The sequence below is a fragment of the Bombus vancouverensis genome, chromosome 16, assembly GCF_051014615.1.
Source record: "Bombus vancouverensis nearcticus chromosome 16, iyBomVanc1_principal, whole genome shotgun sequence".
NCBI classification, from domain to species: Eukaryota; Metazoa; Arthropoda; class Insecta; order Hymenoptera; family Apidae; genus Bombus; species Bombus vancouverensis.
Genome location: NC_134926.1, coordinates 9,267,792 through 9,291,434, shown reverse-complemented (window position 1 = coordinate 9,291,434; position 23,643 = coordinate 9,267,792). Strand labels below are relative to the sequence as shown.

Below are 23,643 nucleotides of genomic sequence, written 5' to 3'. Positions count from 1 at the left end.
ATTTGCGTCATTTGTCTGCATCGTTTTGTTAAAAAGACATGTAAATAGAAGAAAGAACGTAAATTTATTTATATCAATTTTTGTGATAAAGCTACTCATATATCACTACGGTTGAATTCATCTCATCCTTCTCTATAATTTCGTATAAAGGAGTCTAAAGTACTAATGAAAAATGTGATATTAATATTGCAAAGAAAAATAAATATTAAGTTGCACACTAAAGATTCTACATTTATTCCTTTACGCCTCAAATATCTGTCAGTATTATCGACAGCGTAAAAAGATAAGCCAATTTAAATGAAACACCCTGTACAAGTTATACATCAATTTACTTCCCCATCATGCCAATTCCAATTTAATTCCTACCAACCAGGTATACCAATAAAACTCCAAATCCCTCCGAAAGCAGAAAGAAAAAACGAAAAGATTAAATTCCGCGGCAGAGATCCTAACCTCAATCTCTACGATCCCGTTCAATCCGCCTCAAAGAGATTGCGAACGGATTAATGGTTTCCCGTTGAAGCTACGCAAAAACAGAGCAGAGATGGATAGATAGATAGATAGAAAGGGGTAGAGAGAGAGAGAGAGAGAGAGAGAATGAGGTACAGAGAAAGAGTGAGAGAAGCTAAGGCATTAGAAGCATCACTGACCTAACATGTCACGCGTAAAGGCCAGCCGTGACGCGTGGAGATCGCGCGGATCAGGTCAAGGTTGCATACTTTACAACAGTGAAGCAGTTTCCACGGAGGGAAATGGGGAAAATAGGGCACCGGTGACGAAAGCAACACGTTAATACCCTGGCTGTGACGACAGCGAAAGGACGACGTGTCTGTCGGGCTACTTGCGCGCGACCTAACCAAGCTTCAGGCAAACTTCCTGAACCCTGGAACTTTCTAACTTTACCCAGCATCTACCCAGCGTCTTTGCCGTTTTATCGATGGTCATCGAGGTTGACCCCAATTTTAACGTAGGATGCACGCACCTTCAGCCTCGAATGCATAATTCTGTTATTTGATAATATAACGTATATGTATATGGTGTCCCATCCGAAATCGGCCGGAATTTCAAATCGAAGAATTGTCAGGAAAATAGTAGGAAGAGCAAGAAAGACAGAATTACATGGCAAGGCGTAGAATTATAGAATTTATTAGATCGTTTTGCTTTCAGTAGAGAGTCGAGTCTGAACCGGAAAATTAGTAGATTAAATTTGTTCGCAGGCACGTGGGCTCGTGTACCTGTATTTTGAAATGTACGTAACAATTATCTCACAATGGTTAGGTCGTAATACTATGAGTTACCAGGCCATAAAGTCATAAAGCGTCATAAAATATTTCAGGTTCAGGATAAAGAAAGTGACAAGAATACAGGTATATAACGAGGGTGTAAAAACCGTGACAGGGTTGTACAAAGGGATTCTTTTACTCTATACAGCACGTTTTGAATGAACATCTCATAATTTTATATTTGTATTTTGTATTCTAACGTTTTTGTAATATATATTTCTATATTATAGTTTCATAGTGTATAGTCATTTTTGTATTTATTTTGCTTCAAATTCAAGTCATATTCTTTCCGATTTTCTACTAATACGTTGAAATATTAATTAATGCCTGCAATCTTCCTACTTATAAATGAGATCTTCTTACTTATAAAATATAATTCTGTTTCTTACACGGTACTTTAAAACAGAACACAAAGTACAGCTCTGAGCTGCAACTCTAAGACATCAATCGGTACCGCCACTCAATGGTTTAATCTATCCAGAGCTGCTACTTTTATGATGATTGGCTCGCTAAATTCCTTTCATTAATTAATTCCCTACCTATAGCGGAAGATTATAAAATTTCAGTGAAAAATGACGACATGCCTGTTAGCTGAATGACGACAATAATTAACAATAATTAAACTATAATAAGTTGCACAATGACGAACGAGAGCATCGGGTTAAGGGTTGAAAACAGAGAGCTGGCCATGAGCGAGTGATCACAGCATGAAAACACAAGGGCTGATATCAATCGAGCCACTGTCCTGACCGTTCACGTGTAAAGGCCACTCGTGACGCGTGTCGCTGATCCCAGTCACACGTTTCCTCTAAAGGTTGCACATTTTACACTACGTAAATTAATCGACAACATTCGTGTATACGCCGTGCAAAAAGAAAAAAGACACGAATTACGTCAGGAGGGAACATCTCTGACGAAAGCAGCTTTAAAATGCCAACAGAATGTGAAGCGATGAGAAAAAAAACAACGAACCCCTGAATATTGTCTTTGTCATTAACTGCTCGCACTTCCTATTAACATTTCCACTGTGGATTAAAATGACGATGGGTTGCGATAATTAAATATTGCAAAATTTCTTCAAATTTCGTTAAATATGGATTTTGGATATAATTACTTACTTAGTGGTTAACAAATACTCCCCATATGGTGGTTTTTTAAATAATACAAAATGGTTCATATACCATGAGGATTATAAAGCTGAACAAGCGTCAAAAAGTAGTAAAAAATATTGTACGAGCATAGGTTTCTTATTAACACTGGAACTACCGATAGCTATTTCTACCAAAAGCAGTGAAAATGACTGGTCTTTAAAAAATACCTAATAATAGAATATTTTTATATTTATTGGTTGATTACTTTCTTACAGAAGCAATTCCATGTTACGTAGTACATTTTTGGTATTATTAACCCATCTAGGATCCCTAAACGAGGGTTGACACATTTATAAAATTGTAGAACCAGTCATTTTCACTGGTGTGGTATTTCTAGTTTTAGCACCTAGGAATCGATCCGGAATTTTCTTGATAACTGATATCATGATATCGAATGGTACGCAGTAAAGATTTGAAAAACGTGTGGCAAGTTGTAGAAAACGGGGAAACTGGTTAATTGGGGTTCGATAAACAGATTACAGGACTCCTGTACACTCTGACAAGTACTCGCCATTTTGACTGGTGTTGGTACGAGTAGCATTGATACAAAATTATTTTCAGTCTAAATACATAAAAAAGAAAATAAAATTCATTTTTAATTATCGTTGCGAAAGTCATTACACCATTGTGGGAAAAAATATAACATGAAGTAGGAATTTGAAAATAATTTCACTGGTGTGGTAGTTCTAGTGTTAAGAAAAAGAAGGGCAAGTTTCCTATTCAGAAATGTAAGTCTCAAGGACTTTATTAAGAAATTTTACGACTCGAAGTGATTGACAAATTTTCAGCGAAATTTTCCGCCGTTCATTTCAACAAATAAATAAAAGAGATGATTTTGACGAATGACTGTACATCTGTTCCTTTTCCAAGAAATCAGCAGGAAGCTGAACGCCTCGATAACTTCAAAATCCAATTACACATCACGTCACGGTAGACATAAGGCAATCATCGGAGGAAATTCTTCGATGAAAATTCGAAATTTCGCGCTAGATGGTTCACAGAGCGTTTGCTATGTCAAAGCGAGGGTTCGTGGTCGATAAATTGTGCAGCCTTCGACAGCCATGAACGAAGGAAGGATATCTACGAATCGAATTCCCAAGTGAACAGTGGACCAGGATAGGAGGGTCGAGGATAACCACAGGCGTGGTGGGAAGCTGAAAGGCGCGGGACAGGGAAATATGTCGATATCTGGCTATGACCTAGTTGTCCCAGTTGCCCGGGAAAGTGGCGGCGCGACGCCCAGACAATCCAAGAAACACGGTTCCATGGTAATTTCGAGACATGGGTCAACTACCTTCTCACAATATTGTTCCATCTACAACTGAATAATTATCATTAAATACCAGTTATTTTATATAATATTTCTGTTAGGGACTTGCAGATGGAATTTTCTGTCGTCATTTGGAGATCATAAAAAGCAATTTGTATGAATGTCATAGTGGCAGTCGTAATTCTCAAGTATTGGGTTGTCCGAAAAGTTCCTTTCGTTTCATAAGATGATAATAAATGAACAATAATTTATGTTTTATATTATTTTATTGAACTAGGTATGATACATTTCGATACAATAATTCGATAAATTAATATAAAACAAGAAACATTGTATGTCTATTATTTCCTCGTAAAAGGAAAGAAACATTTCGGACAAGCTAATACCGCGCTATTTGTCCTAAGCGGCAGAAATATATATTTAACGTTTGTAAAATATTTGCTCGGCCAATGAAAATCTAATAAAGATCGTCCCAACTTAAAATAAGTAAACGTATCCAATATTTTTATATGTAAGTGTTTTCTTATACACAAAAATTTAATGGAGATCTATAGAGTAAGAGTAACCAATATCCACGGGAAGCTAATGAAAATATTTCTGTTACATAACGACTTCAGACTTCAATGGAAACATTAAAAATTACGAATTTAATGTTATTCACAAAAAAAAAAGAAAGAGAATTCTGAATTTTTAGGAGAAGCATGCGCGTGCAGGTTTTTAATTTCTAAGAACAAGTACAGAAAATTAATATGCACAGAAAACCTATATTGCGCAAAAATTAAAAAAAAAAAAAAAAAATAGAAAAAGAAGAAAGAATTGTATCTCGATGGGCCAATATTATTTGTCAAAAAATTGTTACAAGGACCATGCAGTAGTTTAAACTTGCGAGATCCAATTGCTGTTCTTAAAAAAGCCTGGGCAGCCGGTTGTTTCCGTTAACAGATATCGGTGCGAGGATTTATGATATTCAGCGGGTTTTATAATGCGGAATGACGGTTTATGGGGTAGGTGGGGCACAGTAACCCAAATATCAGCGGAAACTGCGCACACCAAATCGACATTCACGACCCTGACCCGGCACCTTGGGTCGCGTATTTTCACGGAAATCATTTTCCACGCAATGGCCGGAAAATGAGTTTTGCACGTGACACACTGGCCGTCGGAGCGCGCTGTTCTTTTTCCAGCTGAAAACACGACAGTTTATCGCCTTCCGCCGAAACAAAAGGCATTCCTCGCTCTTTACTTTATGACTGGCTACTGGCAACGAAATTTAATAAAATTTACTCGTTCATAGTGCAACCATGGACACGAAAGGCGAAGCAAAGAAGAGTAGAACCTTCTGCATGTGGCCGGTGATATTTGGAAATTACGAAAAACAAAATGAAACAGGGAGTTTCCTCGTATTGGGTTGGCAACTAAGTGATTGCGGATTTTGTCGTTAGGTGGCATTGACAAAGTCCGCAATCACTTAGTTGCTAATCCGATATATTCCATTCATAAATCACATAACCTAAAATGCTTGATCTCATGAAAAATGTAAAAATTCATTTAGATTATCAAAGAGGCGATTAATTAACTTGTACGTTATTAGCATTATCTTATTATTTGTTAGCATTTTGTAAGTTATTTGTATCTCGTAATTTGCGAGGTTCTACCAATTAGAATTAATTTAGTTGTACGAGAGAGTCCGAGATAAAAGGGGTGAGAATAACAACGATAAACGTACGGATTGAAAAATGTAGCTCGTGCTTGTGTGTGTGTTTTTATTCGGTTAAACGGTGGACGCAAATAACACGGGACGTAACTTATTCCAGGTTCCTCGCGACTTAGTTGCGCGCGGCCATTTGTTATGAAATGTAAGAAACCCGCGTTACTGGATACCGAGATAATGTTAAATCTTAAATCAAGACGATTCCAGAAATTCTTCATTACGAGGGAAATTGCCGTAGATGGCTGTGCACAGCCTTTATCGATATAATTTACGAAGCTGAATCAACACGGACAAAGAATTCTCGCAAGATACATATATTACATATGTAGCGAGCATATACTTTTATATTACGACGATTAAGTTTGGTTAGAGCAGAGCCATCTACGCGAGCACCACAGGAAAAAAGAACGTAATAAATCTCATTTTCCACGTTTTGCAAAAGAGCAATTTTAAGCAACCTCGATATTCGAAATTCAATAAAAATTTATACTGTCAATTTCTGCTTTTTTATTCGGTTTTACTATTGAAAAGTAATATTGGATATATATATATAACATATTTTTGTGCGTCATATTTTTGAACATATGGAAAACACTGATTGTCGTAATCAGACGGCGGATCCTCGACTAAACTGCAAATTTTTGACTGCTATATTTTCACAGATACGGAACAACAGTTTCATGCCGAACGAAAGAGGGTTTCATTTTTTAAATTATTTTCCGTATCGCATATAACATGACTATTTGTAATATTGCACTTGTTTCTACGCCTTTGCATATTCGTATCTGTCATTAGATCTACACAGTGCACCATTAGTTTTGTTGTTGCAGACATCGCAGATATGTCAGGCATTTTGAAAAACGAGCCATTATCGTTCGAAAGAGGCTGAAACATTTACAAACGCTTCTCCTGAAAATCCATAAACGTCATTATTCATATACCAATTTGCCTAACAGTATCATATTCACGATGCACCCTAAACTCTAGAAGCTGAATTCGAGGAAATCTGGCCAGGAGGTTGGAGAAAACTAAAGTGTCGTCGACTGGAGAAAACTACTATTGCATTCTCCGTATGGGTAAACGTGTGTGGCAACCGTATGTACGATGCATGTGCCACGTAACTACGATAGGGTAGACAGTTCTGTTCGGTAACTGGAAAGGAGAGAGCCCCGACAGGCCAGTTAGATCGGCGCAAAAGGAGGAACGAGGTTGTAGCTAGAAGAGAAGGTTGAGGTCTGAGTTCGAGGCCAGCTTCCTCACTTTCCCACACTCGTCGCTGTGTTACGTGGCTCGCGTAACGCGCTCGCTGCACTCACAGACTCACCTACATTCCTCGCTTTGGCGCAGCACACGAGCACCTACACACCTGCAACCGTGCGTTGCAATCGTGTTGCAGCAGGGAAACCGCGCCGTTTCTCTCCAGTCACGATTTTTTTTTAGCTCACTACGCTAACGTCCTTTTATTTTCACGTATAAACTGACGTATTGGGTCGGCAACTAAGTGACTGCAGATTTTTCCATACCATCTAATGATAAAATTTACTTGTTCATAGCGCAACCATGGACACGGAAAGCGAAGCAAAGAAAAGTTTCTGTATGTGGTCGGTGATATTTGGAAAATAAGAAAAACAAAATAAAAGAAGTTTCCTTGTATTGAGTCGGCAACTAAGTGATTGCGGATTTTGTCATTAGGTGGTGCTGAAAAATCACTTAGTTGCCAACCCGTACTTTCCATCATTTTGTCGTCTTATTGCGTAAAATTGTTTTCTTTTCGTAAACGAAACCTCTCAGTGGCGCGCGCCATTGGCTTAGTGTTAACACTTTACCGACCGATAGATGTTAATCGGTTTTTCGTCGCCGACGCTTACCGATCGATAGACTATTAATTGGTTTTTCGTTGCCGACAATTTTTCTCATTATTTGAGCAGTAATTTGTTATTTAGTACCAAGGTACCTTGTTCAGTTGCGTTGCTTTGTAAGTTCTCACAGTTTTATACCAATTTGGAAAACTTACCGTTCTGGATAAAGGAAAAGAATGGTATTGAAGAGTCTAAACCGAAACGGAGCTGGCGCCAGGGGAAATCTGTGCCTGAGCTGCCGGTCGGACGTGCGTATGCTGTTGAACCGCTAGCAGTCGGTAAAGTGTTAAGCGGCTGCGGTTGTATCGCGTTATACAACACGCACATGTCAAGTTATACGTGTATGAAAATTTGATTGCGTATCTGTATTTTTCTCAGCGTTGCAGAAAATCGTAGCCGTGTGTTTCTCGCGTAGACGAAACCTCGATTACTTTTATCCAGACACCGGGGCAGAAACAAACGTATCCGCGCACCATTTTGCCATTGTGAGCAAGACGCGTGAGAAAACGGCCGCGAGCAAACAGCCAGGCTTGGATTCAGCGAATTCCAAAGATTCGCACGATAAGTGTCGTAGCATCGTGATACCGTACCGCGAGAGAGAATCCACTCTGCCATTTTCTTGGCAAAGCAAAGCGGCGCATTCCGACGTTGGTCGTGTGAAAAGCCGCGATTTCTCGTCCACGACGAGACCATTACGCCAGGAGGAACGAGATCGAATCGGCAGTTTCAGGCGATCCTAAGGCCAATCCTAACCCAAAACGCGTTTCTACGACCGATATAAAACTTGACTGAGTCTACGGTTGCCAGCGCAGTGATAACACCTTTCTTGGCTTTCCGGGTTCCTATAGTTTCTTTCTTTTGTTAGATGATAGTGGAACTTGGTGTTTCAAGAGTTTCGAGAGCTGCCGAGATTCTGCAAATCGAGAACCTACGAATATTTATAGGGTCTGTGTTCGATAAAAGCGACCTCGCGCGATTATTAAGTAAATTAAATTATTAAGTTGCCAGGTTGTAAAATTATGCGAACGCGCGACGTTATTGAGAAATTAAGTAAATCGCTCGGTCAGTGTGAAACGAATGTATCAAAGTGATAGTAACATGATAAGACGATGTAATAGATAAACTATGGAGTGGAATAATAACAATAATAATAAATAATAATAATCGAAGATTCATTTATCCGCTGATGATAATGATTGATAATGATAATAACGTGGTATTTGCGAGAAACGAATTTTTTTACAGATCGTGTTTCTTCGATTAAACGGAAATATAAATTTACATAAATATCCATAGGTGCACTCATTGAAATAACTATAAATCAATCCGCGATTTATGTACATATTAAGTTTCTAAAAATAGTCTCCGATGTATTTTGTTCACCTTGACGAAACAATTTACGATCTCCAGTAACGTTGCTTCTACGTATAATTTAACAGCCTGATCTTGAATAACTTAATTTATACATTACGCGAAGTCACGTTTGTTAAGAACGGGACCTACAGTACTACTGTACGTTGCAGCATATTGGGTTGGCAACTAAGGGGTTGCGGGTTTTGTCATTACAACCTAATGATAAGATCCGCAATCACTTAGTTACCAATCCAGTATGTAGTCATATGTATTATTACATGGAATGAAATGTCTGATCTATAAAAAATAAATAACCTACCGTATTCGTGATATATTCCTGTCTGAGTTAATAAAATAGTCATCGACAGCTCTTGAATAATCCAGCAGTAATAGAAGTCTGTGTACCCGTCGTCTCCTACTGACTCACCAGACATTACATAAACGTCAGAACGACACCTCTATAATAGAGTTCGCGAATCTTTCGGCGAATCCTGTTGGCCAACGGTCAATGTCAGGAAACGTGTTCGAGTATCACATAAAGAAGAAGCAATTGCCGGGGACAATGTTCCACTTCAAGGATATCTACCGTGCACGGTAAGAGAAGGAGACGGAGAAACAAAGAGAAACGACACAGCTGTCAGATTCTGAACAAATGAATAGACGGAGACTGGAATATCGTAGACTCATCTGTTAAATTAGTTCTTTCTCTTTTTTTTTTTTTTTCTTTAAATTATAAATGAAAATTGCAATTCGTTGTATCGTAAATGTTGTAGCTCGTCTCAAGGCCGTATCCTATTATTAGGCTCGCTCGAACATTCGTCAAGACTCGAGTCTCGAAAAGAATATATACTTCTTTGAAAAAAGACGAGAATAGCGGCGAAGTGGATAAAAAATTCCAAGAAGAAAATGGGAAAATTTGAGACAAACTTTTCGTCCCGGATATCCCTTCGAACTATTCGCCAAAATTCCATCGAAATTAGGTTAGACCTAACACAACCTAACCTAACCATATTAGGAAACCTAACCTCAATAATTCTCATATCGTTAGAAACAAAGATGAAATTTGGAAAGTTTAAAAAATATCGTAATTTTGCAAAACAGTATTTTCATTGACAATTTGTATGAACAGAGTTTTATCGTGTAATTATAATCACGCTCTAATAATAATAATTAACTAACTCAGCTTTTGTTTCGTGAAAATTACAATTTCCCGTTGCAGATCGTCTACTTATTAAGATCTAAACGAATATCATAGTAATCGTTGATCTTGCTGGATAAATCAATCGAAGCAGAACTACGAAAAGTGGCAGAGAATATCAAGGCGAAACTATCGCGACAGTGTTTCACGTTGATTCCTAGTTTGCCACTCGTGCTTACACGTAATTGTAAACTCGAAGGGAGCTGGTGTTCATCGTGCGCGAAAGAAAAACGCAATTAGCTGCTCCTGTACCGCGACCAAGCTCCTCTTCTTCTGTTGTTTGCTTCTGTTACGCCAGTGTGTTCGTCGCCAACGACAGCAAACTGTTTCACGAGAATGGGTCTGGAGACTACTTTAAAAGCGTTTTCCTTTCACGACTCGTGTGTCTTCGTAGCGAGTGTCATTCAAGTTAATTTTAACTGGCTGGAGAATTGCTGTCATCGCGATGCCAACAGGCATTTTCAAGAAGTCTGTTTGACTTTTTATTAAAAGCGCCTAACCAGAGGGAGATATTTCCTTGATACTTCTTCCTCTGCGTGTACTTTTGCCCGAGCTTACGTAATTATGTCTAATTACACGCTCGTCGTTTCGTCTTTTTCCTTCTTTCCTCGCTTGCGAAAACTCTTTCAGACGGAGACAAAAATACAATGACGAGGAAATATAAATCTTCTTCGTGCGTGGTTCATAGCAGTTGTGTACTTGTCTCAAAAACAAAGTTCGTACCACGTTGCTACAAAGATACTATCTTTGGTTAGGAAGCCAACTGCTTCACACGGTAAACCACGATTATTTCACACTTGGAAAAATAAAACTCTTCTTGGTGATAGCAGCGCTGTATTCTCCTCCATCCTCCACGTTTCTTTCTTCCAACATTTCCACAAATTGTACTTTCAATCTTTATTCGTCAACCACGTTTTAGTCAGAGTGACCTTGATCGTATCTCGTCAATAAATTTAATGGAATCTAAGATCCGTAGGAAATTCTATTACACTGAAACGTAGATTCTTAGCAAATATCAGTATCAACGTGAAACTTCTATTTAAGTTGGAAGATGTATACTCTATACCTGGTACAGAAAGTCCCTCTGTCTGACTCTTTGTAAAATGCAATCTCGACGATGAGAAGGCAGCTGACTTCTGATAATTTGATTAAAATATTCAATTCAAACTGGCGAATAAAAATAAAGATAAATTCTCAGAAACATCATGGAAGGCTCATCCGTCTTCGTACACGATGATCTGACAAAATGAATGGTCCTATCAACACTGCATATTCTCTGTCCTGTCATTTTCCATGGTCCATCAGGATCAGCGCAAGTCCACCACTATCCAGTGGCAAAGAAAAAAAGCAAAAAGAAAACGTTTCTTCGATTCTCCGATTCTCTGATAATTAAATTACAATCTGTAAAATAATATCCGTGAAAAAAATAAGATGAGATTATTTCGAAGAATTCCAAGTTAATGTTCCACTGAGATCTGACGAAATGAAACGTTGTACGAAGAGAGCATATCTTGCATCTTGCGAGTGTTCGTGTTTCTCCAGTTCAGCACAAGCCCATCGCTATCTAGTGGCAGGGAAGGGCGTGGAAGAGTCGGCTGATTTCTGATCCACAGGCGGATTTTGCAGGCAAGCGAATTCGCGACGGTGAATGTCAGACGACGATGAAACGATCGCAGTACGTAGAGAAGAAAAAAAGAGACGGAAGTGCTCAAGGACTACGGCGATGGTCGCGTCGAGTGGCTCCCATGTGGTGAACGATCATGAGCGGAGAACACGATCTCCAAGGTGTAGAATAGTGTATAGATAATGGAAGCAGAATCGCCACGCGACTGCGGACCAATTTCGTAACCTGCTTTTCGAATTTCCACCTCCTGTCGCTTTCGTAACGATCGCTGTTCAACCACAGTGTGTCGTTTCGTAACACGGCTTGTAGCTCATTGTCGAAACTGTGGGCCCCTCAGTTTCTGACAAGGTTTCTCCGCTTGGTTAACTCCACCGAGTCAATAGCAAGCGTGCTTTTCTGAATTCCTAAGTGGGCTTGGTACGACCGTGGTGTTTATTGAATTAAACAAATTTTGTAGGTCTTGGAATTCTTGAATATAGAGCAGATTTTTAGGGAATATTTTCGGTATTCAAAGACATTCAAGGATATTCTTGGAATCTGTTTTTTAAAGATTCATATCGTATGCACATTGTCGACTGTTGGAATTTTTAAAGAAATTTCTAGGCGTTGGCACGTGTTGCGGATTTCTCATGAATTTTTCATTCTATGAAAGTGGAAATCTTTCTGACACATGGACATTCAAATTTTTCTTGGTTTCTTGCACATATAGATTTCTATTTCTTCCTCCTAAGAATTTCATTTCCTAATCCTCTTCATAACTTTCCATTCAGCATTCTGTTTCAGTGTGTTGTGTAAGATTGTAGAAGACTGTAAAGAACTAGGATGAAAGAACGTCTACCAACACAGATTTCCTACTTTGTTTCTCTTCTCATAGATAATTACATATACGTATAAATATAGATGTGTAACTTAAGCACAAGAATAAAAAGATTATAAATTGATCTATAAAAGACTAAAGAAGTATAGGAAGAAACGCTATAAAATCATGTTAAAATATATATAGTGCTATAAATTCATTCTTCATTCAATATATATTTATCATCGGCTGAGTCTATTTTTACACACATGGTATTATGCAACCTACCTGTCTACAACGTTTATTAATCATCGTGATTGCAGAAGAATGGAATTCCTTCATTAACATACTGATTTATTTGTCACCAATCCATGTGCACAGCAGCACTTCCTCATTTCGTTATTCTTCGTTTAATAAATGTTAGCACTTATTTATGTATCGTTGATTTACAATGGAACCCAATGCCACGTTATACGAGGCTTCTCTTCATCTATTGTAAGTAGTTCAGTGACCAGTATGTACACCATAGTCGTCTGTTCTACTTTACTTTGAAATCTTCTGCTTCGTTATATCGTGTAAAAGATTGGTTTGAAGATATTACCTGAGAAGGTTTCACGGTTTTGGATTATATTTTAATCTTGTGGCACGCAATTCTGATGAAGTGATTATTTAAAGTTCTATTGGGCTGGCAACTAAGTGATTGCGGATTTTGTCATTAGGTGGTATTGACAAAATCCGCAATCACTTAGTTGTCAGCCTAACAGTTGAGAAGAATTTGTATAAAAATCGTTATTACGCACTTTTCATTCTGAAATAATTTCAGACATTTGGGATACAATGGTTAAACGTTTGATAGCTTATTTAGAATAATATCATTCTAAATCTGGCATTTTAAAAATAATAAGTTTGAATTGTAAAATTTTTATATAGCTTTTAATGCGTTCCAACGAGCGAATTTTTCAGTCAATAAATTTTAAACAATACAATGGTCGCCGATCTGGAAGATTATTTTTTTATAAGTGTAGCTGGTTTTCCTCGAACGGAGTTTCCATTTTCATAACTTCGGAAAACTGTTTACGCGGCTAAAGTTGATTATAAATTCTGCCGTTTCTATAGATGTAATGGACGATTGTGCTTCTACGATGGAAAATATTCTGCAGCGAGTAAAGGTTAGCGTTAACACACTTCACAAGTTTTACGCCGGCCGAGAGGAAAAGTACGCCTTTTATAGACTCTCAGACAATGCGTCGATAGGTTCCTGCTGCGCATTGCCATTTCCTTTCGTCGATTTCCATTATGAAAAAGTGAAACTGTTTCATAACTTTATGTCTTGTTACTTTCCTTTGGCAAATGACGCTTACCTTTGATTTGCTTGAAATATTCTTCACAAGTCTAATTTTAGTCCACTGGCTAGTTCCACTAATGATACTAAATATTATTAGAACTAAAATGGCTAAATGTGACCCCAAATTTAGTATTAAATTTAGAAACAAATATCTAAGATGTAAAAATAATGAAACTTATAAAATAACAATCTTTCATAATTATACAAAAGCATTTTCAGTTACTGGAATATCTCTTATTATGTTTCTGATATTCTGTAGACTTTTAATTATGTATACGGTTTTATGCTACAGATTTTACGTTCACAATTTAAATGGCGATTATCTGCTACAATAGAGGCAACAATGTGCAGGTATTTGTTGTACTACTGCCTATGGTATTATATCATTGGTATTCAGACACTGACGTGTAACTCTAGTAACCCATATCTTTATAATAGCATACCACACTATCTAAATATTAGAATATTAAATAACAGTATGAATATTTGATATTAAGATGAGCACCAGAAAGATAAGAATGTTGTACAATGCTGAAATTGTTAAGAGTTATTTGCACAAAGCTCTGTTGAGGTTTGAGATGCTCTTAAAAGATTGTCCTCACATTATAAGTAATATTAGAATACCAGGTAAGAATATTAAAAATATAGCATATCATAATCGATATCAGAATAACAAGTAACATTAAGTTGTTGTTTAATGTTCTAACCCATAAACCTGACTAATATTGTAACATGTCATTAATACTAAATCCCACTTAGGTATACTAAATATGACACTAAAATATCCAAATAATGAATGTCAATTATCTAATACAATTTATAACGTATAATTGCTATTAATAATCCTAAAATTTTGTCTAGTTTCAATTACCAATTCTGTAATCCATTTACTACATTTAATCCTTCATTGTATATCAACCCAATAATGCATTGCATACAGATTATTATATGTGTAAAAATTGCTGATTTTTATACATTCATATCAAAATTTAAAATATAATCATATAAAAATATAAATTTGTGTGAAAGTCGGTTGTTTAATTATTATTTATTATCTTTTTACTCATATTATATATGATTATAATCAAATTACTACAAATTATTAGTAATATTCTATGTCTACCAATTATTAATAATATCAAACCCAAAAGGAATTCTAAAACTGTACCCAAGCATTTTAAATCTTTCCATATTGTATTTCATCAAAATAGCATAATTTTCAAAAGAAAAAAGGTTAAGAAAGTTATTTCTCTCCATCATATCTCAAAAAAGAAGAAGGAAGAAGAAAAAGAAACTGATATACAATAGCTCTACTAATTCCCCAGATACAAGTCAATTTCACCAGTTTAAAAATCAATTCTCTATACCTCGACCGCGATATAGCCAAACTGTCGCTGAATCTGCGAAGGGGAACTAACGCGGACAGTAAAAACTGGTCGAGCGAGTGCGCCAAGTAAACGCCATTCCTTCCTAGCGTTCTCGTGTCCTCGTGAACCGAGGACGCCTCTTCCCGTTTCTAACCAACTAACATTCCAACATCTTTTTAACGTTAGAAATTGAAACCGAATTGAACACCGCTAAAGAACGAGTTGTACGTACATAGTTTAACAAATATTAAAATATTTTCCACCTTAAAAAGATAAGTCAACGTCGCCATGTTATTAAAATTGTCAAACATTAAAAATTCAAATTTTTTAATCTTGATTTAAAAGGAACAATTTAGATAAAAACGATAATTAATATTACTTAGACCATAAAGTGTCTTTAATTATTTGGTATTATACGTTGTTTAATATGTCAACATTGAATCGATACTGAAATGTGTGTTGTAACATGTCACTTGGAAGTAATGCATAGGTTAGAAAATTTCGTGTCAACGGTGTGGATATATCGAGGTCAATGATCTTTACTAAATGTTGCATACAAATGTTGATAAAGCGAGCATTCTACCTCTTTTCGTTGTAGAATATCGTTGAGGCGATTAATGGACCCTTGCAACATGCTGTCGACAATAGTTCACCGCTTTTTCACACTTTTTACGAAATTACGCCGCCAGTTCGATTTTTCAACAACCGCCAAGCGAAACTGTGCCGCCATCTGCCGATCAAATTGGGTAATACGGGTAATTCCTGGGCTGGTAGATGGCGTCACGGGACCTACTTTTAAAGAGCTACTTTATGAAATTTCGCTGAGACGTTTTAAATCTTTTTCTTTTTATTTAATTAATCATTTATACTCAGACAAAAAATGAATAATATTTTTAAATAATATATGATAAATGCGGCGTGCAGATAAGATGTTTAACTCTGATAAGATAAATTAATATTTTTGTTAAATGATAAACTTATGTACTCCAGTGCAGATTTTTCTATGGTAGCTCTTTTTAAGTGAAATAGAAAAAGATTAAAAACCCTACGAATGAAAATATCATACATATACTGTATATGTAAGATTTTTAAGCCAAGAAAGATAAAGTAAATATTCTTAACAAGATAATGAAATCATGTGTTTTAATACAGCCTTTTAAGCGGTAGCTTTCAAGAAAGAAATTCCTTAGAGTAGCGCGGCAAAGTAAAAGAGGTTATGTGCGTCGAAAGTGACATTCTAAACGAGAGACAAAAATATGATAACCTCCGATCGAAGCAATCGTTTCACTTACGACCGTCATCGACAGTAAATAGCAAAGAAATTTCTTCGATATTTACATGGAAATATTCCCAACGAGGCACAATTGATTCTTTAAGAATTTTTTTTTATTTTTCTTCCTCTTTTTATACGTGCGAAAAGTGGTTTCGGAAATGAGAATAATTACAAACAAGTCCACAACATTTTCAATCAACTTTGAAACATTTAAAAAAATTTTTCTTCCACCATACAAAAATTAATTTTGGAGATGAAGGAAGGTTTTGTTTAATGCAAACGATTGAAGTGGCCGATTCGGTAAGTTCGAAGTTACGATCTCACGAAAATTGCAAGCTGCATAACGCGTAATCGGTTACCTAGCGGTCGAGTTGCGAGCACGAGGTGCCCTTATCTGACCGTGATAACGCGGATCGCGATAAGGTAAGGTACAGTACGTCCTGGCGCCCGCACCTCGAACCAACCCGATATCGTGCGACCTAAATTCGCGAACCTCGCGTTGGTCATCGACTTCGGCTGGTCTCAACCAATGAACACCTGTTTTAAGAGATACGTATGCACATATTTCGCTATTAGAAAATAATTAGATCCTGTTATGTTATCTTCTTAGGAGATAAGGTTATCGTTATTGATAATGAGTTTGAAGTTTCCATAATTGGGTATCGATAATTGAGCAGTTCAATAAGCTATGGAATTTTTTGATTTTTGAACGTTAGTGATTTTAAGGAAGTTCGAAGTTATCCTATAATTTTGAAATATGTTAAAATCGGTTCTGTTTCTTCGAGGACGATACCAGATTGCAACAGGAACTCGGTCTATCGCGACCTCTGAACTAGCTGTTTCCGGAAGCAGTGGGCCTCGCGTGTTTCCGCGTAAACGGACTAGGAAATGGGCCGATCCCTCTCCGGTAAAGCTTACCGATGATGGGCGGAGTGAAGCTCATATAATTGTCTAGATATCGATCAGCTAACAATCAGGATCTACGAAGAAAACATCGATCTAATGAAATGAATAACTAGGGTATGACTACTTCGATATTTTGAGAAATTTTTATCCAAATCACAATTAAAAAATTGCAGGTCCATTATTGTAATAAATAGCAAAAAGTAAAATATTAAATGCTCGATTTTCAGTGAAATTCCAATTTATAATTATCTTGACATTCTTAATAATAAGCTCGAAGCTTTGCTTTTTCCAAATTGAAAGTAAAAAGTAAACTCTATGAGATACAAAAAATTATCTTTCAGCTGTACTTTGATTAATTTCACTTTTCAAGCAGAATTTACTGAAACGTGTAATTAAAATTTGCTAGGAAGAAAATTACATTTAAGTTTATTTACTTTTAAAGCAAAATTTATATTTCGATTAAATAACAAAATACGATAAACTAAACGATGACTTAAAATGAACTGATTCCTAACCTATATTACGGTCGATCGAAACGATATTCACAAAACGATTGGACGAAGTTTCTAAAGATCCTAACTGGCTACTGTTTCATCGGTCGAAGCAGATAAGAAAAAATTCGACAGAAGCATGCGTCCGATGTGAATCACCGCGAAAATTCTAAGCAGGCTTCGCGATTTCGATTGGTCACGAGCTGATGTGGGTCAGGCATGGCCCGCACAGATGATACGCCGATAGCGTTTCTGATAAGCGAAGCGACTGACTGATTACGCACCGACGACCTACATCAACGCCACACGTACACATCTGTTCGTCGTTTCTCAGCGATAACTTCGCATTTTTTCAATCCTCTGGACCCTCGTTTTTCTGTCAGCCACGAGATAATGGCTGGAAGGCTATGTTATCAGTCAGATTCGATTCTTACCCCTTCTTTTTGGATTTCTTTAGTTGATCATGGTTGCTCGAGTACAAGCCAAGTGATCTTTCCTTTATATAACAATTTATTAACTAATAACGATAATAAATTGACAAGTCCCAAGTTATAGGTTATATGGAACTGCGATATTTCCAAATTTCAAATTTTCAACTTAACATTATCTAAACCAAGTAAATTATTTTTACAAAATCTCAGGAATAACCAATAATCCAAAACTTCTCATCAGTAACCGGTCCATTAAATGTGCCTACTTATTTTAAACAATATATAGTGTCTATTCTAGAACGTGGTCCACAATTTCCCTATACAAGATTTTCAAAGACATCTCCAACTAATGTCAGATGACCTTTAAACGCTGTGCAAACGCGATGACAGCAAGATCATTCTTGATCTTTTCCCATAGGGAAAAGGGAGAAGCAAAAAGAAATAAAGGAGAAACGAAGGGAGAACGAAATGAACCAGAAGGACACAGTCTGCAACACAGATTTGAGGTTATGTAAGAGAGCGAGCCACAGAAAAGAAAGATAAAAATACACGATAGAAAGGTGCAGGAGGTGAAGGGAGAAAGCGGAGAGCCCAATGTTTGCTACAGTACAGAGAGGCGAGTCGCCTCCTCTGGCTGTCTCGCTGATAAGCGACTGATAAGTGAACCGTTGGTAAATATAGAATGTCCCGATGTTCTCTCCTCGGTCACGTTGCATATCGACGAGATGTCTGCTCGCCGGTGTGCGGATATGTCAACGATACGTATGTTCTCCTATGTGCTCCTATCGAGCATTAAAATTGCGTCGTGACGCCACACTTTACCACTTAACCTCTACTACCGATTCTACTATTTTTCCATTCAGGAATGTTTTCACTTGCCGATATAATGGATCAAAATTTTGATTTGGAATTGACTGAATTTTTTTTTATCATTGTTGAAAAGTATAACCTCTACTATTGATTAGGACATTTTTTTTATCGAGCATGAAAATATGACGGTTAAAGGTTTTGCCAACTTGACATAGATTGAATCTTTTTGGACGGTCCCAGCAATTTTAATTGAATATTTGGCCTTTGTTGGAGACTTCGATTGAGAAACATTGTCACAAATGACTTGGATGTGATCCAAGTTTTCGTTCAAAGTTTTCACTTGAAATTGATTGATTTTTTTTCGAAAGGTTCCAGGAACCTAAATCGAATTGAATATTTCATACGACCTCTACTATTAATTCAATATGTTTTATACTGAATCAAATCATGTTTCCCAAGAGGAAATAAGATAAGTTCTTGGAAGCATGATCTGTCTGTGAATAGATGTCAAATGCAAGTGCAAAACCGGAGGTTGGAAATGTACTTTCATCTGCGTGGTCCCCAGCTTGCAACGCCCCACCAGAGCTTTTGCGAACGGCTCTCCAGTGCCACTTCCGGTTCTCTAAACCAGAGGCGGATACGGACCGGAAGCACCAGCGGAAGGTCACCGGAAGGATCATCGAAGGACATTGTGCAATTGCTTTCCAGATTGCAACTGCAATTTTCATTCAACCACTAACAGATATTTTCTTCTTCTTTTAAAATAAAAATAACCTTTCCTTGAAACTGTTTCATTCAATAATTGATCTCTAATGTTCACTGACATTAAGATAGTTCAATAAAAAGGGCTAGAAAATCTGATATTTATAAGAGTAACATTTTATGAAGATAATCTCACATCAAAACAAAAAAACTCGATGTCTTCTACGTTTTGTTTTCTCCCTCTTCACAATTTATCACATTCGACATTTGGTAAAATATAGTTCTACAGATGCTGTCAAATTTCAATGAAAATTACATTTATGTTCGTAATTAGAGTTACATTTATAATCACAATCGGAAACGTAAAATCCATAGAAAATCTTCAAATTCCAAGAACCAACACGAAGAACAGTTCAAATCTCTAAAACTAAAATAACACAGACATAACCTAAAAAGATCCGGAAAGTATATATCTAGGGAATTATTTCCAACTTAAAAGTCCATCATCCACGGAAGATCTGGTAAAACGAGAAACGCATCAGTGGTCCACTTGTTCGAGCAAAAAGTCGGAGACCTAACCTAAGTAAGGAGGAAGCATTATGAAAGAAAGAGACGAATACGCGAGAGATAAACAGCACGAAATAACCGGATACCAGGAGCAGACCTTCCCGCGCAAAAACGGCTCGTTCAGCGATGGAAAATTAAATGGTTGGACGCGTGTGTGCGTGTCTGCTGCACGAGTCAGAATAATAATTATATGGGCCAGTGCAGTCGATGCGTGGGAGGAACCGTGGCAACTCAACATATTGTCATTAACCTCGTCCCATCAGCGCCGCTTCACACTTACGTAGGCACACATACAGGGTGTTACAAAAATGTGGACGATAGTTGAAGATCACAAGAGCCTCACACTTTTTATTTTTTATGGGATAATATGTTATGGTTTATCGGTTTCCTAACTGTGATATTAATTCGTAGCTAAATATATAAATAAAATATTATAACTTGAAAAATAAGTCTGAGATGACATATATTTTTATTTAATGAACGTAGAATGAACTTTTTTTTATCGCCCTGATATCTAGCATTACGAATATTGTTCGCTTTTTGTAACACGTTATATATGGATAGAGACAGAGAGAGAGACTCTGTGGCGCGAGTGCATTTACGTAACTGTTGCACTAATCTGCCGCATGAGTCGATATCACGCGATCATCAGTGATCACGCCTCTCAGGTATCGACGCGTGAAGGCTGCTAGTTGAAAACTAGACGAAAGCTCGTGAACTTTCGGACTTTGGATAATAACATAGATATGCTGTATGCTATCCTTTTAAAACTATGCATTACATTTTGAATTTCTTGAATATTTTTTTCTTACGCTTTTTGCAATTCTTTTGTGATTTTATTTCCAGTGTAGTATATTTATGTATTTAGGCGACTCCTCAATTTGGTTATAATCGAATTTCTTACATATACAATTCTATTTAATAAACTGATCCTTAATATTAGAAAAACTTTTATGAAAGTAGATCTAGTCATTAATTACTCGTAGGTCACTATCAAAACAACCTAAACTAACCTAACCTAGTCACGCCTGTATGTATAGGCAACGATATATCGAAGAACTATAATCTTAAATCAAGATACACCTTTCTCAACAGATCAACAGCTCCAGGCTATATTACTACTCCTTAACATATTTCCCCACCAACGAACAACTCCCAAAACAAGCATCAGAACGGATGTCTCCTAAAAAAGAGCGAAAGGCAGCCGGGCAAGCATCAATTTCCCAGCCGATCCCCGACTCTGACGTCTCGCAGAACGCATAAGCTCTAAATAACGCGCAGTATACACGTTACTCTATCTGGTAGTATTAACCTCGCCTGCAACATACATGGCCGCCAACCGCACACAACTACCAGTTTCCATTGGCATGCGAGTGAGCGAAGCCTAGTGATGGACTCAAGTATTTCGCAAGTAGGTTGGAACACTAACTGACAACATTGGAATCCTACATAAGTGTTTTAAAAATAGAAGCAGTACTCCCAAGCGGACTTAAATGTAAATCTGACAAATTTGGATCCTTTATCAGTGATCTGAGAAATACAATAAGTACTCCATGAGTAGATGAGTGGCATCTCGACACTATAAAATTAATCTTGAGTGCTGGATTTGATTCACGATTATCAGTACATGTTAAACTTAATCCCATCACTATTAAACACTCGCGTGGCGCTAGTGACGTGTCAGCCGTCAAAGTATTAAGCATCCATTGTGACCAATCAAAAAAAAGTTTAAGGTCCCGTTAGTTCGATACAGTCTCACAAAATTAACATGTGATAATTCCAAAGTAGAATTCTCAAAGTCACAGGCGCATTATATATGAGCTAAATTTTGAGTTTGCTTTTTTATGGTTACCAGCGTTGTTGTTGAAGGTAAATTGTCAATTACAACACTGAAGTATTATATCTTGCGATTACTATTCGGATCCCGTGAAATGAATCTTGGACAGCGGATTGGTTCGCATTTATTGGTTCATATTGAACTTGATCCCATCAGTAGCAGAGCCCTCTGTGCGTGTTGCTCACGCGAACCGTGTGCACTGCGCACGCACGCGTTCGTGTATCGCCACTCAAGGCCGTATCTGCATCCTGCTGCAATTCACACAGTACCACCCGCTATTAGCCGTTGGAAAATCCGTCGTGGGTTCTCAGACACATTCCTGGGCCGTGGAAAAAAATGGAAACGCTGGATGGATAGGCGCAGTTAACCTCACCTGGGCAGATCCTCGCTTTCCACGAATTTGTCACTTTTCTTTCTTCCATATTGCCCGTCTCGTTTTTAACTTGTTTTAACCTCTCTTTGTGAGGTTTGATCTAATTTTCTGAATATATTGCTTAGATTATTTTGTAGAATTGTTTTAGGACTTTAGTGAATTTCTTCATTCTTTCAAATTCATTATTTTTGAAAGAGAAGGTTTAAAATCCCTTAAATTCATCGTGTTTATTTCTCGCGACGTTGAGAAGATCTAAAGATAAATGTCCCTCGTCGAAAGGTGCATTATGGAAATCGTTTCAAATATTTGCGAGCATCGCTTATCTTTCGTCGTTTGTCATAGGGATGCGGGTCCAATCGGCAACAGTCGCGAACGAAATACCCATATCACACCAAAAACCGCTTAGAACCCCTCCGATAATGGGCTCTATTTCGTAATTAATGTTACAGCCCACATAAATGCGACTAAATAGAACATACCGTTTGTGGTAAATTAGTATGGGACATGCCAGCTGTTCTACTACCTAATTCATGCATTTAATGTATCCTAGAGAGAAGCGAAAGTCCCTAGACCAACTCGTCTCTCAAAAAGCTCTGCAACTGTTTATAAATAAAGTAAAATAACTTAATAGTATGTTAATTGGAGTGGCACATCAATAAATGTTCAGAGTGTAAAGAGTTAATTCATCGGCGTATCTCATCTGAGATTCCTAACCTCAATCTCTCTTTAAAAACCACGAACGATTAAATCCAACCTTCCAACTGCAAAAAGAAGTTAATTAAACGAGATTAATGAAAAACGAGTAAGGAGGAGGAAGGAAAGAAACGGAAATTCTAAGTGAAAAGTCAAGTTCTACTGATAACGACTAATTACCAGGGGCATAATTTATCAATGAAATGAGCTGGCGCGCGACTAATTAACAAAGACCGAAAGTAAAAGGATGAATCATTGCGATGAGATAGTCGACGCAGAAAAATTCAACCGTTTCTCGCGGCTAACGACGAAGAAAAGTTATTAACGACGACAATCGATAATTTAGCCTAATAAAACTGGCGGCGCGGCGCTGGAATACTTAACCCCAGCAGAGGAAAAAGGGAGAAAAAGTTGCACCCTGCACGTGGTAAAAGCAGCCAATTAGCACATGTCGCTGGGCACAGAAATATAACAATCAACCCTATTTTTAAATCGCCTCGAGACACAGCTCTCATTAGCTATTTGATCAGCCGTGGCTTTTCTTTCAGAAATATTTGGAGATCTCTTTTCTAACGCTTTTTAAAAATAACTTTACTGTTATAA

The 23,643-nt window shown here is 37.3% G+C and overlaps 1 protein-coding gene and 1 long non-coding RNA gene across 3 annotated transcripts in view; both read right to left on the bottom strand.

Moving 5' to 3' along the window:
* Positions 1 to 23,643, bottom strand: part of Ecr (ecdysone receptor) — a 150,852-nt gene that overhangs the window by 51,478 nt on the left and 75,731 nt on the right. The window lies entirely within an intron of this gene.
* Positions 11,977 to 12,924, bottom strand: LOC143303758 (uncharacterized). Its single transcript, XR_013060385.1, has 2 exons — positions 12,534 to 12,924; positions 11,977 to 12,256 (listed from the first exon to the last, which is right to left on the bottom strand). It is a non-coding gene; the product is annotated as an uncharacterized LOC143303758 (long non-coding RNA).